The 20,154-nt window shown below is 49.4% G+C and overlaps 1 protein-coding gene across 2 annotated transcripts in view; it reads right to left on the bottom strand.

Annotated features, from left to right (window-relative positions):
* FGD5 (FYVE, RhoGEF and PH domain containing 5) overlaps window positions 1-20,154 on the bottom strand; it is a 115,808-nt gene that overhangs the window by 84,474 nt on the left and 11,180 nt on the right. The window lies entirely within an intron of this gene.

Below are 20,154 nucleotides of genomic sequence, written 5' to 3'. Positions count from 1 at the left end.
AGCAAGAGCGTGGACAAGGGCTCAGGATATGTAATGGGACAAGGCGGAATTCCGATTGAGGGATGGGGTAGAGAGGTGTTGGGAGAAATGGGTCCCGACAAGTGTACAGGGCCTTGAGGGGGCTCTGGGGCCGCTGGGAAGAGCCGGGTCGAAGAAAGAGAGGCGGGCCTCCCAAGCCTTACGGTCGGTGCACGTGGCCAGCCTCTGTGACCGCCATACCCGCACTCTGGCGATGGGGAGGACGCCACTCCTAGAAATGCCTGGCACTCCAGGAAAGCACTTCCCAGCCCCAGGGAGCAGCAGGTCGCCAGTTGACAGGTGAGGGCTGCCTGTGATGCTGAAGCCAGAGGTCAAAGGAGAAGCTCCCTGGGGCTCCCTGTGGGGAAACTGGCAGCGGGGCTGCTGCGAACACTGCTCCAGGTTTGAGGACAACTTGGGTTACAATGTGGAGATATTTCTCTGGATCCCGGAAAGCTGCAGCTGCCCGAGCCAGATGCCTCTCCAGGAAAAAAAGTTCACCCGACTTAACTGTCAGGCTGAGCTGCGCCAAGCAGAGATGGAAGCCAAACGCCCAGAGTTTAGCAACCGCCTGAGAGTCCTCTTTGGGGAAAAGGACTGTGGAAAGCCAGGGTCTGGGACCCTAACAGACTGCGGGGGTATGTGGGGGGGATGTCTGGGACCCTGGCACACTGCAGGGGTAGGTGAGGGAGGGGTTCTAAAGCCCCAGGAAAAGCACACTCAGGTGACTGAGAACTGTGGGAAGCCGGCAGGAGAGGGCTGTTTGGGGGGCAGGTACCCCTTAATCTTACCCACGAGGTCAACACTGTCTGGTGCCTGGTGACAGTGTTTCCTTTCACACCCAGATCCATGGGAGATGACTTGGGGGCCCCCATCCCCCCGCCCCTTGTCCTCTGGATAAGGGAGAAAGGACAGTTGTGGGTTATAACCATGCTCTTTGGTGCCTGACTTTTCCTCTATCTTTTTTGAAATCTTATCTTAAAAAAATACGTCTTCTCCTTAACTAAGCCTGTTCATCTCCTTCCTCCCTCCAGCAGGCCCTTCTGTGTCTCAGAATCTTGAATGATTCACACCGACCATAATTTGATCCCAGCCAGGGCAGAGCAGCGTGGAACCCAGCCGTGCGGGCGCTCAGTACCAGAGGCCGCCACCCCTCCTGCACACGCGGCACCTCCCACCCAGCTCCCACTGTCTCGCTTTTATTAACAATCATCACAATCATCCCTCAGTTCCCGTCTTAGATGGGACCAACGGGGCAGGCCCAGGCGACTGCTGGCATAGCCCTCTGGACAGCACCTAGGCAACACAGCACACCCGCTCCCGACCGTCTCTCCTATGGAAATGACCCCAAACACCAAAAAAGCTTTCATTACAAATACGTTCACCTGAGCGTGCTGTACAACGCAGGAAGCTATCACCAAGGCCCTAAACGGAGCTCCAAATGGAGCATTTGTGCAATCACTTGGTACTAACGGTATCCGCAAAGCCCAACACACTGTCTCCTCGCCAGTTTTAGTAATTCAGTAAGTTATTTAATAATGCAGGCAAATACTCACAATATGCAGTTAAATAAAATAAGCAAGATAAGAGAGTTTACACACAACATGAGTACATCCACGCTGAACGCTAGATATATTCACATAAGACAAGGACAAAATGCAACCCAATGCTAGGAGTGATTATGTCAGTACTGTGGGATTGTCTTTTTTTAATTTTATTTTTAAACCTTCACGTATGTTTGTAAAAGTGTACACATGTGTATGTAAAGTTATTAACTGTAGTATTTTCAGAGGAGTATAAGACTGGAAACAACCCAGCTATCCATCAATAGGTGACCAGATATTGGAGCTCCCTGCAGTCATTAAAAAGAACAGGGGCAGATGTATGTGCCTTGATAGGGAACAATGTCTAAAGTAACAAAGCAGTGTCGGGAAGAGTGTGTTCGATACACTTCCACTTATGTCTAGAAGGAGTCAAGGATCGGGGGAGTGTGTGTGTGCGTCCCCCTGAAGGCACACCATAAAGCATCTGGGGAGGGGCTGGAGAACAGGTCCAGTGGTGTGAGATTTGATTTTTTGCTGCAGATCTGAACTTTTTAAGTGCATGTCACCTGCTACAAAACATTTTAAAAATGGTTTTTGAACCAAAATGAACTGGTCAAATTTCTCTCCCACTGGACTACCCCAAGAGCACAATTTCCTCCTTGTGGCCAGAATTCTGGCCGTTGTAGTGACCTCCGTGACCCTGTGCTGAGCCACCCAAGGTGGGATCCTGCACCTCTTGTCGTCTAAACACCGGTCAATTAATCAGATTGGCATGTGGCGGGGAAGGGGGTATTCCAAATGAGGAGAAGGTCCGTGGCAGTCTAACTTCCCTGGGGCAGGGGTGTGGGGGCACAGCAGGGCCCAGACCACAAATACAGCTACTATTTGCAAACAGTTCCAAGTCTACAAAACACTTTTCACATACTATTCCCACTGGACCTTCACAACAAGTCTATGGGGTACATGGTAATAGCTCCACTTCACAGCGGAGGAGACTAAGGCGCACAGAGGTGAAATGAATGTCCTCATTCTACTCAGCTAGAAGGTGGCAGATCTAATGTGAGAATCTGTACGTTTCCCACTTCCTGGTGTTGAGGGAAGGGAAGGGGGAGTGCTGGAAACACACGTTAACAAACCCTTCTCGTATCAAACATCACTCAAGTCCTACCTAAATCCTTTTTGCTGTATTTCAACTAAATTCCCTATTGCTTCTAACCAACTGACACCAAGCTGTGCAAATGTATTCTCCCAACATCCTGAAGACAGGGCCAAAATATAGTCAGCCACTGCAGAAGTGAGGGTGTGGGTCTGGGAGGCTGGTGCTGTTGTGTTTTTCCCCATAGTTTTCGGAGACGGATATGAGGTTCCCTGGAATGTCATACGATTCCATTTTCCATTTTCTCCCTGTTTGAACAGGAGTATCTATAACTGGTCCCATCATGGTTTTAAGGGAGCAGATTACTTCTTTAGTTTCCTAAGTTCACAAATGGAGAGGAATTATTCCCCAGGATGGATGATACCCAGAGCCTCACCCACACCCAGTGAGAGGATTTAGATGATGAGGTCTGGGATTTCTGAGCTGATGAGGTTTGCTGAGCTGATGCTGTCATGGGATGAGATCTTTGGGGGCCTTGGGATGGAGTGAACTTTGCATTTGGGATGGACACAAATCTTTGGGGGTCAGAGGGTGGACTGTCATAGGCAGAATAATGGCCCTCAAAAAAATGTCCAACTCCTAATCCTGGGACCTATGGATATTTTGCATTACATGGCAAAAGAGACTTTGCAGATGTATTTAAGATTACAGGCATTTTAATAGGGAAATTATCCTGGGTTATCTGGCTGGCCCAATCTAATCACAGCAATCCTTAAAGCAGAAAACTTTCTGTGCTGGAGTCAGAGATCCAAAGTATGAGAAAGGGTCAACCCACTGTTGCTGGAGGGGGCTCCATGGAAAGCATGAGAAAGAATGCAGGCCACCTCCAGGAGCAAAAACAAGCCCCAGCCGACAGCCAGCAGGGAGTAGGGACCTCGGTCCTATGTGGATCTGAGGTCAGCCAACAACCTGAGTGCCCCTGGAAGTAAATTCTCTCCCACAGCCTCCAAATAAAAGCCCAGGGCAGCTGACACCTTGGTTTTGGCCTTGTGAGACACTAAGCGGAGTACCCAGCCCAGTCTACTAGACTTCTGACCTACAGAACTGTGAGATTTAAAAAATGGGCATTGTTTTAAGCCAACAGATGTGTGGTAAACTGTGATGGCAGTTAGAAATAGAAAACTATATATGTCATCTCAGAAGGCCCTTCGCCATAACCTTCATTTTTGCAAACAGGGAAACTGAGGTCCAGAGAGCAGAAAGCAACAAATGGTTACACAGCAAGAGGCAGAGAGCCAAAGAGCCCAGATATCCTAGGCTGGCTCTGGTTCTCAGAGGGAGAGATGCAGGACTCTATGTCCCAGACCAAACTGTGACCATGTGAGCAACTTTGTGAATAACCATGATCAACCACTTCCGACGTGATGATTCACAGACAGCCCACAAGTAGTCCCAGCCTGCCTCCATCTCTGTGGGAGGAGAGTCCACCCAGGCTGGACTTCATTTATACAAGACCCACCTGCTCCTCAGGTCAAAGAGACAGGGATGGGACAGGGCAGAGGTCGTCTCAGAGACCAGGATTCTGAAAAGCCACAATCTAGAGAAGGCTAGTCCTCAGGGGAAAACCACCTAAATATATTTTTTCCCACAGTGATTAGCTCTAATTGGCCTATTCAAAGGACACTAATTCATGCCTGTCTCCAGGGCACCATGGATTGGAAGCAACTTGAGAATGAAGCCCTTATGAGCCGAGTAGTGGCCCCTCCAGGGATAACTGGGAGGCAGACCCAGCCTCAAAAAGACATTGTTACATCTATCCCCTTCCCTGCTCCAACTGCAGGGGGAGGAGAGTCTCATATAATCCCAGGTGATTTCAATGGAGGCTGGAAAAGGCAGGGATGGTGTGATGAAGGCAGTCAGGGCAGGGAGAGCCCAGGCTGGGAGACCCACCCACCCCCAACCTGCACTAAGCCTCTGCGTCTACCTGCTGCCCTTTAGAACCTCAAGCTTTCAGTCACTCCCTGCCGCAGACAGTCTGGCCACCGTGCCCGTGTCCTGTCCTTGGACACTCCAGGCCCTTTCTGACTGTGTGCCTTTGCACATGCCGTGCCTTCTTTGGAATGCCCTTCCCACACTTCCTCACCTTGCAAACGCTTACTCTTCAAGCCCAGCTCAAATGCCCAATTTGAACCCTGCAAACTCCTCAGGGAAGCCTTTTCTTCAATGCACTTGGCTGCTCCTTCTGTGCTGCCAGAACATTGTTGATTTTCCTACTGCACTTATAATCGCATTCAGTCAGCTGTTTATGCATCTGCATCCCGCTCCCCCCCTCACCCTGAGACCATAGTCGAAGCTGCACCTGTGACCCCCAGCTCCCAATACTGCAGGGGCTGGCATGTAGTAGATGCCCAGTGTATGCTCCTTAAATTGATGAATATTTCTCTCCACACGTGAGGCTCACAAATGTTTCCTAACGTCAGAATTACATGTACTAGGGACTTCCCTGGTGGTGCGGTGGTTAAGAATCCGCCTGCCAATGCAGGGGACACAGGGTCATGCCCTGGTCGGGAAAGATCCCACATGCCGCGGAGCAACTAAGCCCGTGAACCACAACTACTGAGCCTGTGCTCTAGAGCCCATCAGCCACAACTACTGAGCCCATGTGCCACAACTACTGAAGCCCGTACGCCTAGAGCCCATGGTCCGCAACAAAAGAAGCCACCGCAATGAGAAGCCCACGCACCGCAACGAAGAGTAGCCCCCACTCGCTGCAACTAGAGAAAGCCCGTGCGCAGCAACGAAGACCCAACGCAGCCAAAAATAAATAAATAAATAAATTAATTAAAAAAATTATATGTAGTAAAATCCCAGACTCAGGAGCCTGAGAAAGTTGGTTACCTGATCCTCTCATCGTACAATGGAGGGAACAGAGACCTGGATCACACAGGTGATGCCAAGACAGATGAGATGCAGAGCAAATGAGAAAAGGAAGGAGCCAGCGGCGGGGCCGGGGGGTGGTGAGTTCCCAGGTGCGGGAAGGGAGGAGAGCAGTGAGTGTGCACAGGCCAGCCTTCCCGTGGGAAGTGAGGGCTTTGGTCCAGCACACTGTGACGTCACCACGGCCAGCTGGAGCATCCTCATTCAGAGCAGAGCCAGCAGGAGAAAGGGTAAGGGCTCTGGAGTTAGACGGACCTGCATGCAAACCCCAGCTTCTCCTCTTGATACCCCTGTGGCCTTAGGCAAGTAAGGTTCCTGCTCTGAGCCACAGTTTTCTCATCTGTAAAACGGGCAATATGACCTTCCTCACAGGATCCTCCCCGACCCTCTCCCTCTATCAACTTCCTCTATCAAGTTAATTCCTCATCAGAGTTCAGGACTCATAAGCCCCAGTCTCATTTTCTCAGAGGCCTTCTCCAGCCACAAATAGATCAGGGCACCTGTCAGAGGCTCTCAGAATTGCCTGCACTTCTTTGGAGCACTCAGAACAGTTGAATTTAAGTAATTAACTGCGCAGTCAGGCATTTCCTGTCTGAGTCCCCAAGCTGACTGTCAGCCAGCCTTGTCTCTCCCGTTGTCCCAGCACCCAGGGCACTGACGGGGCTCAGGAAGAATCTGTGGGAAGTCGGATCTGGTGGTGTCCCTCGGAGATAACAGTGTCCTTCAGCCTCCAGAAGACATCCCTTTATTTAACATACTTATTGAGCATCATCTGGGTACCAAGCTCTATGCCAAGTGCCAGGGACACAGAGATGAGCTGCGGTGGTGATGCCCTGGAGGGGCCCACAGTCTAGTAAAGGAGACAGTTCCATAGTCAACACAGGAGGGCAGACTCTACAAAGAGGCACAGCAGAGAAAGTGACCAGCCCTGGGGAGGGGAGGGACGGAGGGCAGTGCTTACCTGCTGGGGTTTGGGGAACACCAAGAAGGCTTTCTGTTCCAGAATCTGCTCCAAGCACGTAATACAGGGTCTGAAATTCCCTCATCATAGCGTCATGCCCTTCCTCCACGCCCTCCCTGTCCTCCTTTCCATCATTACCTTATGCATTTACGCGGGTGGCAGCTGATCCAGTGGAAGGAGGAATGGAGGACCCAAAGCCCCCTCTCTGGGCCTCGGCTTCCCCCTCTGTAAAGCCAGGTGGTATCCCGGACCTCCCTCCCCAACGCTGGGAACAGGGGAGGGTAAACGAAAGACCAGAAATTGGGGCAAAGGCTGCAACACACAAACGTCTCTTCAGCACGGTGCTGCTGGTCGGCCCTGGATGAGACCTCGGGACCTCCTGGGGTCTGAGACTGGGTTTGGAGAGGAAGGGGCTCCTTATCCCAGAGGCTGAGCAGCTGCCTAAATTCTAGTCTCTGCTAAGCCACTGACTCACTCCATGGCTCTAAACCCAGCCTTGACCTCTGGCAAGGAAACTTGGGTTTGGACTAGGGACCTCCCCGGAAACCAGATGTAGCGTCTGCAAGGAGCTTCCCGGGAGGGGAGTGCGGGCCCAGAACAATCCCTAGCCCGTGACACCACCTCCTTCCTCCTGTCATCACCCAGAGCAGCTCCAGGTGCGCCCAGGACCTGACCCTGACTGTCCTGGGTCCATCCCGGGACCAGCCTTGCTCAGCTCAATTCATTACGGAACACGTGGCCACCGGCTTTGCAGCAGGTACCCCTGAGCCCTACGGCTGGGCTCTTCCACTTGCCAGCTACGTGACCTTGTACAATACTCTTCCAGCCCCCAGCTCCTTTTCTGCTCTTCCCTGGCATTTTCCAAACCCTCGGTCTTACAGGGACCTTCTCCTCCTGCCTTTCCTCAGATCCCTTCTTCGTATTCAGTACAATCATAATAATAACCATAATTACATTCACTGAGAACCAACTTCATGCCAGGCCCTGCAACAAGCACTTGGTGTGGGTTACTCTTAACCATCAGATACCTGTCACTCTACTGTCCCCATTTTTCAGTCGAGGACACTGGGAAACATTCCAGGAAAATAGCTAACCGCAAGCCCCTCAAAGAAAACAACTCTGCCTGACTACCTTCTGTCCTCCTTCAGGTCTTTGCTTAAATTTTGCTTTTAATCGGTGTCTTGCCTACTCCAGAGAGAGGTTGTTGGGAGAATCGATGGAGCTAACAGGCATGGAAAAGCTTTGTCAACTGTAAAGCGCAGTGCACACGTATGTGGCTGCCACATCGAGGTTTCATGACTTTCTGAACGTCCAGCTTTCTGACCTACAAAAGGAATCCACAGGACAGCCTCTCTGGCAGGGGCTCATCCAGCCCCTCTGCACACACCCACGGTGAGGGCGAATCAGTCTCCTAACGTGGGCGCAACTCTTGCCAGGAGCAAGCACTGCTCAGTGGAGCTGGGACCCCTCCGTGTGCCCACCCTGTGGGTCCTAGCTCTGTGCTCTGCATTCTCAGGCCCTGTCTGTTTGTCTCCTCTGCCACATGATGTCTGGGCACCTCAGTTTTCTCACCTGTAAAATGGGGCCAATAATCAATGAGATAATGTGTATAAAGCAGTGGGGCGCACAGAGGTATGTGAAGTATTGGCAGACAGTGGAACCCACTGGGGATTGCCTCCTTTCCCCACTCATATCATTAATTTCATTTCCATTCTTGTAAACCAGATGGTGAGGGGGTTATTATAATCTAGGAGTTTATGATCCCATAGTTATTTACCCCTAAACTGCTTCTCAAACTGCTACACCTTCCCTTCAACAAAACAAAAGCCCTGCTTTTGAAAGGTGGGCAGAAACCACCATTTCTCCACCTCCCCTGCACAGGGGTCTGTAAACCACTGATCAAATTCTCAGTGAATATGACTTATAACTATGTATATTTAACAGATAGCACTTACTAAAAGAAGCCTGCGCAGAGTATCTGGGATGAGGTGGGGTTTTCAAACTGCATTGCTCAGAAACTCTAAGCCCTTTTTGGCAAGGATTCACAAATATCTGCTTGGAATTTCATGGGTACAGACACTGCTAGAGTATCAACAGCTGGAGTGCACTGAGGACTTCCAAGGACCAGGCTCCAGCTAAAGTCTTTGCAAGTGTTAACTTACTCAAACCTTGAGACAATCACCTGAGGTAGGCAGTACCACCTTCCCTTCTTTTACAGATGAGGCCGCTAAAGCACAGAGAGGTTAACTAATTTGCCCAAGGATACGCAGCTAGTAGCTCGTCGATTAGGGATTTGAACCCAGCCATCTGCCCTAGAAAACACATTCTACACCCATGACACGCCACTTTGCACAAACAACACCCCTCATTAGGCCATAAGAGCAGCACTGTAATCCATAATTCCCAATTTCCAAGATTTCTATTCATTATGACAATCTTGTTAACTAACTTCCTATGAAGTATTAAAAATTCTGAACTTGTGAAGGAGAATTATAATAATAAAGCTTTGCCTTCTATGCTGGGGTTCCGAGTAAGATTTCATTTAAAAAAGGATCCTGCTGCAACAGAAAGTTTGAAAACCACTGAGATGAAGTGTGTGAGGGAGCCCCCCCAAGGGGCACCAAATAACCAACCTTCCCATCTGCTTCAATGCAGCTGGGCCCTTGACTCCAAGAGGGGCCTTTTGCCTTCCCCTGAGGCAGGCCATACCCCAAGGGCTACCACCCCCCACGCACTGCCTCTTCAGCATTTCAGAGGGTTCGGATGCAGTGGACGGGGGACATGAAAAACATGTTTGTCCGTAACAGGAGGTGCCTTCCGGAACCAGGCTCAGAGCTGCTATTGAGTCTTCCTATAGTCTTCTGGGGCCTCTCCAGCTCCGGGGCCTGGACACCTTTTAGGAGCTGCTTCCTTGGGACTCGACCTGCCCAGCCAAAAATGACCCCCAGAGTTCAGATTTCCTGGCCTCTGTTAAGTCATGATCAATTCCTGTATCCTTTCCACTGATGCTTAATTACTGACCATGATGAAGGCTCACGACCCCACAGGACAACCCTGCTGGACACCTCTGTAAGTGTAGGAAACTCTCATCCTAACAGTACAGCAGACCTTAAGGTCTCTGAGCAGATTCTGCTTTGGTTTGGTTAGGTTTTTTTTGGGGGGGGGTACGTATATGTGTGTATCTTGTCTTCTTTATTAAAATCATGCAAGCAAGCCTGAAATGTCAAGTTCTCGGATCGTGCCCTGACCTAGAGAAACTTCTCTTGGGCCCTATTCAGGGCCCCAGATCAACCCCACGCATGTAGAGAATGGGTCTGTTTACATAGAGACCAGCCACATCATCCCCCAAAACAATCTCAACCCTAAGACATTCGTTTTACATGAAAACAGCCAAAGACAGAGGCCTCTCCAAGAGAGGGAAACACTGCAATTCTCAGCTGCAAGCTCAGAAGTCCCAGCACACAGCTGAGTTGGCTGCCTTCATATCTGGGAGGTCGGACAGTCTTGGGACATTCTCAAGGAGCCTGATGAAACATTAATTCATCACTCAGAAATTATTATCAGTTTTTTGTCCTGTTCACCTGGAGTACTGTGAGCACGGATGATAAATTCCCCAGTGGCTCTTCCTGAGCCCAGCCAGGCAATCTAAGGAAGTGTTAACCTCCTACACAATATCATCCCTTTGGCTACTAATGCAACAGTGTGCACTACTCTCTTTATATATAGTTTTTACATCATCCCCTGGCCATGTGGATCTAAGCAAGGGGACAGTCATTATACTGTCCATTCTGAATGCCTACACTAAGGACATTTCCGTTCTAAAGATTCATACCCCATTGTGTGTCCTCACCTTTGACATCTGGAGGGTCGATTCCAGTTGGGAAGTTCTCAAAGCGGGTGAATCAGAAAAAGGGTAGAATTTACACCTAAAGATACCTTCCTTTCCGTCCTGGCTCCATCACTTACTGGCTTACAAGTCATGTTACCACTCTGAACCTCAGTTTCCTCTTCTATTAAAAAAAGTAAAATTGGATAACTACTGCCAAAGGGACGTCTAACAAATTAAACGTAGTGAGGCACACAAAGTGAGAGGGAACCTCACAGCATAGTTGAAAGCAGTTGCTGGAAATTGCCTGGGTTAAAATTCTGGCTCTGCTGCTGACCAGCTGTATGACCTTGGGCCCCTTATTGAACTTCTTTGTACCTTAGTTTCCTCATCTGCTGAGTGTAGATTTTTTTTCAAAAAGTATCTATGTGGCAAGTGGGATTTTCAGATTAACTGAATTAACACATGTAAAGGGTCTGAGACAGTGTCTGGCAACTAGTGAACACACAGCAAAGCCTCATCAGCTGTGGTACACACAGCTCCCAGCAGCAAAGGCCAAGGCTGATGGCATTATTTTTTAATACCCGAGAAAGCCCTTGTGCGAGTATCATCTCTGACTCCTCAGGACAGCTCAGTGATGAAGGGACCATCATACCCCCGGAACCGGTGAGAAGAGAAGACTGAGGCTCAGATGGGATGGGGCAGGGCCGGACTCGACCTCATTCTCTTCCGGCCCTGCTGCTGCCTCTCTGGTCCTGTCAGCTGTGTTGCCTACACGCCGTCAGGCACCCTGAGACCCCCACGCTGGGGAGATGCAGGCAGCCAGAGCCCTGGGTCACTCTGCTCTGATGACTGTGCAGTCGCCGTGACTGGGGGCCATCCCATTACAGAGGCTGCAGAGCGAGGCCTGTCATCATGCCTCGATCCCTTGACATTTAGACACCTTACTGATGGGGCTTCTCTTCCCCCTTTCCACCCCTCATGGCTGACATGTGCTAGAGCACTAGCTGATGACACTCCCTTACGCTAAAACCTTCAATAGCTCCCTATGGCTCACAGATCAAATTAGTTCACGCAGGGAGCACAAGTCCAAATGGAGCACATTCCTTTTCAGGAATTTTCCCAGCCTTATCACCTCTCGGCCTCCCTCTGCTGGGCGCGTGTCCTCTCGGCTCCCTGGACCACCACCATTTTCTGTAAGGAGCACTCAGATGGGGACTCAGAACCACTGGCTCCAAGCCAGTCCAGAGCGATCACAGGTGGGAGAGAGACCTGAGACCCAGATGCTCAAAAATCACATAGCCTGGGGCAGAGCTGGGACCCAAATTCAAGCCTCCTTATACTCCCAGAACCATTCTCAATAGCAAATATTCTTTGCTGCATTTTCAAATTATTTGCTGATGACTGTAAACATACAGGTCTTAAAGAGTTCAGATAACTCCAACAGTTTGGATCCTAACACTTCCTTCCAATGGCGTCTCGTTAAAGTAAAATCCAAATCTTTTACAAAGGCCCCTGCCCACCCGTCCCTGGTCACTGTCCCCACGGCGTTCTGCTCTCCAGCCATGCTGGACTCCTGGCCTCTCCACAAACCCCCAAGGGCCTCCAGCCTCAGGGCCTTTGTCCCTGCTGTTCCTCTGCCTGGAACGCCCTTCCCCCTGATGAGGCCTGATCACCATTCAGGTTTCACTCCATGTCACCTCCTCAGAGAAGCCCTCCCTGACCACCCTGTCTAAACCGTCCCTTCCACCAGTCACTTTCTGTCACTCTGCTCTTTTTTCTTCTTTTTCACAAAAGAATAACCCCACTTGATATGAATTCAGTGAAGAAATGCACGAACTACAGAGATGACTTTTGCTCTCTGGCTGCGTCCTCTGCATGGTACGCTTATCCCCAGTCCACGGGCTGGAAGACTGAGGCCCCAGATGTCAGCACCATCTACACTCAGGCTGGCACAAAGACTCCACGCCTCCTCTGGGGCTCAGCTGGTCAAGGAGACCAGCTGCTGACATTTCACCAAAGAACGCATGCAATAAGGCTGTCTGCTATTAGTGAGAATTATTCTCACACCTCCCACAGAGGGAAACCCTGACCTTATGAAGGTAAAGCCACATTGTGATTAACACTTAATCAGGATTTCGTCTGCATTATAGCTCTGCGAGGATAAAAAAAAAATAGCTGGAGCTTTAATCTCACGCTAATAAATGTTCCAATCAGTGTGTTCCTGACACAATTTTCTCATTAGGGTCCTTCCATGTAAATTTTATTGCGTTTAATTAAAAATTATTGCTAAAAGAAACAGCTGCAGACGGTCTTATTTTAAGGCAGAAAATGAAAAACTGAATATTCTCATCAGTCAATTTCAACAAGAAGCACAGCCGCACGCATTAGGAACGTGATGGTTGTGAGATTATAATAATTTTTATGGCATTTCCAGGTCCTTTCAATGAAACTTAATGAAAGCTCTGCATGAGTTCATTTGTCAAAAACATAATAATAATAGGAAAGCTCCCGGCTTGCAGACCGATAGAAAGATACCAAGGAACACCACTGCTGGGCTGTGCCCAAAGCCCAGCGACGCAGCTCTCAGCACCAATGCAATCAGCCAGCAGGAGGCCTGGTTGCAACTCTGCCATATACCCACTCAAGGATGTGTAGCTGAGGCCGTAAATCACCTTTGTTTTACAAGGATGCATATTTTGGTTGCTGCAGGACTGTCTATGGTTGTAAAAAAATAAGTCAGCTTTCGCCGTCTCAGGGAATCACTTCACTGAAACATCTACCGCATTCTAAAGACGCCGGGGGCCAGGGAGGTAAAGGAGGGGCCCTCATGCTAGAGTCTGTGCTGGATTTCAGAATTTTAATTGCAGCCGCTGTCCTTGGTCTGGATTGTCCGTACAATTACCTCCCCCACCTTTGTTACTCGGCTTGTAACCTTTAACTTTTATTTTAGGGACTAAATTATTATTTCTTGCTATGCCTTTGATTGGAAACCAGCGCCAGCCTCTCATCTATTTGGGACCAGACAGACTGTAAAAGATAAACAACAGATTAAGAAGAGAAAGGCAAAGGCAGACACAGCTAGCCCTGGAGTGAACTGACGCTGGAGGACCGGGCTGCTGTGTGCGTTCTAGAGACGCAACACCACACGTCCCACTCCCTGCCACAGCCCCGCGGGGTCTTCGTTTCCTCTGCAGGGGCTGGCGCAATGGCCTCTTGGCTAACGTCCCTGCTTCCCGCTGCTTCATCCCCTCCACTCTCTATCCTGCCAACAAGGCGTCCAGTCCAATGCAGCATCCCCACCACGGCCCTGCCCTGATGAAAACCAGCCAGGGTCTCCCCGCTGCCCTGGGGTATCGGACAGGCTCATGGAGCAGAAATGCAAGGCACTCCTCGGCTGGGCCCCAGGCTGCCTTCCCAAGTTCACCTCGCAGGCGTGGACACTGAGCTCCGCCTGAACACTTCATGGTCTTTTCTTACCCCCGACCCCTGCCCAGGCTTGTGCTCTTCCCGGACTGTGTGTCTCCATCATGAACACCTTGCTGTGCCTCTGGCAATACCCGCGGATACCCCAGACAGTGAGGGCTCCCCGCTGCCCCTCCTCAGAGCTGTCTGGAGGGACCTCTAACAGGACCTTTATTACACTAGGTTCTAAGGACCTCGGTCTGCCTTTCTCCCCAGCCAGATGGAAACACCCTGAGGGCAGGGACCATCACCCTCCAGTGCTAAGAACAGCAGCCGATGTTTAGTGGTTGGCCGGTGAGGGAATCGGCTGAGCCAGTGCAATGTTCTACCACCGACCACGAACGAGAAAAAGATGGTGTGAGTTTAGTACTTAAGGCTTTCCACCCAGTCTCCCCGACGCAGTCTCCGTGTCTGCAGATGATGGGAACTGTTTTCCAGAATAAAGATATCGCAGGACGCGCTGAACTAAGGTTAGATTATTTTCACTGCAGCTTCACCTGCTAAGAACCACAGTGCCGCGTGTGTCTGTCTGTGCTCATACCTTCCTCTACCTCCATATGTGGAAGCCTTACTTTTCCTTCCGTGCCTGTTCAAATGTCCCCTTTTCCACGAAGCTATCCCACCCTCCTCTCGACTCCTACTCTTTGGGCTCTGAGCATCTCTGATCTTGCATTTCAGGGACTTGGGTCTAAGTCCTCTTCCAACCACCCAACTGTACGTGCGCTGAGGCCGGTGACAGTACCGGGTCCCCCTCTCCACCTCCTCCCACACGTCACTCAGCACAGTTCCTATTCAGAGTTACTTATTTCTTGAATGGTCGTCATCGGTGAGCCAAAATATTCAATCCCCTGGATGCTCCCACTGCTGGTCCTCATCTCGCACTGTACCACGTGGCCAATCCACAAACTCCTAAGCATGTAATTCGAGCTGCATTCCGACAGGGAACAGCTCTGGAGGAGAGCCTGAAATGCTAGGCCTCAGCCCATCCACAGCTCTCTCTGGAAGGCACTGCTGCTCAGGGCTGAATCGTCTGAAGCTCCCCTAATGAGCAGTACAGACAGATGCTCTAACCCAGAGCTCCTCCTGGCTGCTCCTCGGGCACAAGGGGCCACAGGAGGGCCAGGGTCCCCCCCGCCGAGGCCCTGAGGGAGGGAAAGACATCTGAGCACCTCATTAGCAAGTCCCAGGAGAGGCTGTCAGTCTTCTTGATGAGTTGCCAAGAGAGAAGTAAACCCACCAGCCGTGAGAAAAGAAAGGAGAGTGTCCTTCTGCTTCTCCTCTGGACCAACAAGCAAGGCTACCCCAGCCTAACTCCTGCAAGCAAAGACACTTCACAGCTGTTGGATGGAGACCACCAGCTAACGTGACATTTTTCAACCAAAGAAAACAGGACGTGGAAAGAGCATTGGGTCGAGAGGCAAAAAGACTGGGGTTTGAACCTTGGTTTGGCTATTTACTACCTGTGTGACAGAGGATGGTTTATACCACTCCCCTGGGCCTCAGTTTTCTCATCTGGAAAATAGGAACTGGAAATTCCTAAGGTGCCTAACTAATCGTGAGTTACAAGTGAAATAATAGCTACAGTCAGAGTCACAGAGTAGGCACCTCTGCTAGCGAGATTACGGAATCAAAAAAGCCCTGGTCCTGGGTCCAAATCAAGGCTGCTTAGGCTGTTGCCTGCAGCCCCAACTCCATCTCACGCAGAAGGCAGAGGCAGTGCTGACACCACACGCCACCACCGAAGCTCACGAGTTCACGCCTGGTCCTGGTTTATGGACGTGAGGTCCTGAACATTGAGTCAAACACACGCAGAGCAGTCGTATGAGAGAGAGGCAGAGAGATACTCCCTCAGTGAAAGGGACCCAATTCCCCACCTGCATCCACTGCTGTGTGACCTTGATCGTGCCGCTTGATAACAGCTAGTGCCTAGTGAACATTTCACTGTGTGCTGCATTAATTCATTTCGTCTTAATGACATTGAGAGGCCAGTACTACTATCATCACCTTTTACAGGTAAAGAAACTGCGGCACAGAGAGCTAAGTCACAGTAAGTGGTGGAGGGCAGAATGAAAGCCAGGCAGCCTGGCAGGAGCCTGCACGCTTAGCCACCGTGCTCTCACAGGCTCTCCCTGGGCCGCCGCGTCCTCATCTGTAAACATAAAAAGCCACCAGAAATGCATCAGCAACAATATGCATCAAGAGTTGGAGAGGGCGCTGGAAAGGGATGAGAAAAAGCCAGCACAGCAGTACGTTAACGTAAAACCTAGGAGGTGGGCGTATGGACATTCACTGTTAAACTCTTTCTACTTTCCTGTAAGTTTGAAAGTTTTCATGATGAAATGGGGAAAAGGGGCCTCAGGGATCTGTGTCGGGGTGTAACATTGAGTGATTAAAGGAGACTCATCATCATGCAAAAAGCAAACTTACAGTTATGGGGATTTAAATGAGACACTCAGGACAAACCAGTGTGTGGTGTTTTGCATCAAATGGATATTTAATAAGCGTATACAAAGCACCCCAAACTGTGTTTCAGAGTATACTTAATAAATGATAGTTCTTTCCCCCAGTGAAGCACAAAATCACCAACTCATCGACATGCATTTATTAAGCTCCTAGTGCATAACCAACATACTGAGGTCCTGTGGGATATTCAGAAGTAAAGACTGGGTTCCCCAACCAAGAGTCCTGACTGAGGACATAAAACACCCTGTTTGAAAAGGATGAGTGTTGGACTGAAAACATTTTTTGTGCGTATGAGAGTCAATTCAGGAAAAAAAAGAATGCTTTGGGGATACACTTTAAACCAAAGGATAACGAAACTTCTTTTACATACGGGGGGGGGGGGGAGCGAGGACTGTACATAGGTAACAGTGTAATACACTTTTACTTTACAAGATAGAAAATGGTTAATAAGAATATTGTTGTAGCTTCGAAAATGCTATTATCTGTGTATACAAATCTCAAAGGAAGTAACTGCATAGAAGAAACTTTATAATCATCCATCAGACCCGGAGCTGCTGCTCTGATTTAGGGATCTCTAAGGGCTCTCGGAATTCTATTACATACTCAAAACATTTCTTTTTTTTTTTTTTTTTTTTTTTTTTGCAGTAAGCGGGCCTCTCACTGTTGTGGCCTCTCCCAGCTCCGGACACACAGGCTCAGCGGCCATGGCTCACGGGCCCAGCCGCTCTGTGGCATGTGGGATCTTCCTGGACCAGGGCACGAACCCATGTCCCCTGCATCGGCAGGCGGACTCTCAACCACTGCACCACCAGGGAAGCCCTCAAAACATTTCTTGAAGGGAGGCACTGTCAGTGGAAAAAGGACGTGGATTTAAATAACATTGAATCACACCACGAGAGAGTTATCCCTTTTCAATCTGCCTGAATCCTTCTGATTATGCCAAGTAGAAAGTCTCCGTGTGGTGCCAGGATGCCTTTAACACCTCTCCCTGTTTAACAAAGGGACCAACCTCCCACTCACAGCCTTGGCAACTAACAACCTCAAGCTAGACTTTACCCGTGCTATTTTAACTTCTCTTTGCATCCAACTTTTACAATTGCCTTCTTCTATTTATGACACCTAATACTGCTTTTCCATTTCCCAACAGTGGCATAAAATTTCCTTTTTAAATATTTTTTTAAGTAAAAAACATGGACTGATTTAAAGAAAAGCAGTGAGTGACAGCGCAGGTGGTTGAGAAGTACAGAAGGGCTCCGATCCTACCGTTTTACAGAGGAGCAACCAGGGCCCAGCCTCCTCCAGGAGCCCACAGCAACTCAGTGACAGGGTGGGCTCTGAACCCGCACGTCCTGCAGCACTGTCCTACGCTCTTTCAGGACTGTCAGTATTTATTTTGGCTTCTGCCTCTGATCTTCACACTGAAGCAAGGTCTGGGGCAGGACAGGCAGCGGAAGGAGGAAGGAACTGTCTCCCACCCTCTCGTCCTGTCCTGTCCAACCCCAAGCACCCCTGGGCACGTGTCTCAGGTCAGCGGCACCCCTCCGCTCGGTTCTCAAAGCCCCTATTCAGGCGAAGAAGCAGTGGCTCCTCACCCCGTGGCAGTTCCCCCTGCCTCTCAATTTCGTGTGTCTGAAGCCGCCCTTGCCCAGACGTGTTCCCGCCCAGAGCGGGGATGTCTCTCTCCCTCTGCTTCCATCTGTTTCATGCAGGGAAGCGGAAGAAAGCTTTGCTCACTGATTGATGTCCAAGAGGATGTGGTTCCTGCACGGGAGTTTCATCCCAGTCAGTCTGGCCTTCAGGGAAATAAATTCAGAGTGGGGCAACAGTGCTTTTGAAATTCAGAGTCTGACGGTTGAGTCACGATACTCGACCAAGTCCCTAGGCTGTTGCACCAAATGTGAGATAATACAGGGAAAGCACCTAGCACGGTGCCTGGCACAGTAAGCAGTCAGGATACAGTAAGTATTAGCATTTTCTTGGGTATTTTATTCCCTTAATGTCATTACAGTTTGGATGAAGGGAGCTTTTTTGTTTTTTGGACTAAGCACAGATCAAGGCAACAAGGCCTTTGCATATGGCCAAGTAGCCTGTGCACTGTACAACCCCAGGGGCACCATATTAGACTAAAAGGTGAGTGGGACCCTGGGGTTGTGCAGTGGGCAGCCTGAACAACCAGACCTGGCATCCTTCAGCATAATGCACTACAAATTCCTGAACCAAGAGTCAGGAAATCTGAGTCCTGACACTGATTTCTCCACTAAATTGCTTAGAGATTTTAGGCAAGTCTCTTTCCCTCTCTGTGCCTCAGTTTCCTCCTCTGTAACAGGACCAAATGTTGGCTGAAGTTCCCTTCCAGCTATGAAATTCTGTGATTCAACAGAAGCAGGTTTCAATTTCCAAAGGACAGTCATACAAAAGAGGAAATGAGCTCAGCTGCCTGGCTTGAGGGGAAAGAGCCAGCATGAGCGGGGTAGGGATATCAGAGAGAATAGCTTCTGCCTCAGTGGGATAGGGACATTAGGCAGAGATAGCTTTTGCCTCAGGCAGAAAGAAAAACTTAATCAGAGTACCTAGCAACAGATGAGGCACCTCTGGGAGGTGGTGAGTTCCCTGTGGCTTGAGGAATTCAAGCACAGACCCAGTTAAGAGAGGGACCTATTAGACACGGGAGGTTTGACCGTACGCTCTTTGAGGTCCTTCCCAGCATGGAGATTTCATGGTTTCAAAGCCTGGTTCTATTTTCATTAGTGCTGGAGGCGTTCAGCTAGGGTTGGGTCTTGTCAAACCCCGCTGATAACTATTAACGCAATGAACTTGTCTGCTCTCCGTCTCCCACCTTCTTAAAGTTCACACACACCTACATTCTCCAAATTAAACTGGATCCCTCCGGCGGCACTGATGTCTACCTTTGCTCTGGCAAACAAACCTAGGAAGGACCAATTCATAGCCTTACCCAGACTTGGGGCAGGGAGAAGATGGAGCCAAGGTGGGGAACCACATGAAAAATTCAGGAGAATAAACCACACAATCATTTCTAGTGCCTACACTCCAGAGAGAGCTAATGCTAATTGCAAATCATTCTTATCTATTCATTACTGCAGGTCCCCTGGGAATTCCGAGCAACAACAGCTGTACCGGACTGGGGTGAGTTACTGCACACAAGGGGAAAGAATCAGGGTTTCCTTTAAAATCACCAGCATTCTGACTTTTCATTAATTCAGATCAGGCGCCCCCAAGCATGTAAATGGTTGAGGCTGAATCGCAGTGCCTTTAAGTTGCATCCATGGTGCATAAAAAACAGCAAGATTTGGCAATTATCCACCTGGGGTGATCAATAGGACATTCAGTCAGTCTCGGGAAGGTGGGGTCAGAAAACCGCCACCGTTGTCAGTAATTGCAGTGTTTCACGCTCACTTCCAAGGTGACTGAGTCCAAAAAAAAAAAAATCAGATTGGACGTACCTCTTAAAGACCTGTATTCAGAAATTTAGCTCAGGGCACCCTTAGCTCTTTAAACAATTTAAATAAATTGTCTTTTCTAGTTCCTTTGAACAGAGTACATATTGACACAATAAAAAGGTCTCAGTCTCAATTTAGGGTATTTTCCTGATGGTGAAAGATATTTAGTTTGACAAGATTCCAGAACCTTCTCTTTTGGTGACTTTCCCAGAAGGGACTAGTAAAGCCATCTACCTCGGAGGTGAGAAATGTACCCGAAATAACAGAAATACATACACTCACATGGGCACTATATTTGGCATCTGAGCCAATACTTTCAAACAGCTTAGGTACTCTCACCTTTTCAAACACTCTGCCTAGAGGTAGCACAAATCCATTTCCCAGAT

Source organism: Mesoplodon mirus (assembly GCF_964341445.2).
Source record: "Mesoplodon mirus genome assembly, chromosome: 12".
Taxonomy (NCBI): domain Eukaryota; kingdom Metazoa; phylum Chordata; class Mammalia; order Artiodactyla; family Ziphiidae; genus Mesoplodon; species Mesoplodon mirus.
This window is presented reverse-complemented; position numbering and strand designations above follow the sequence as displayed.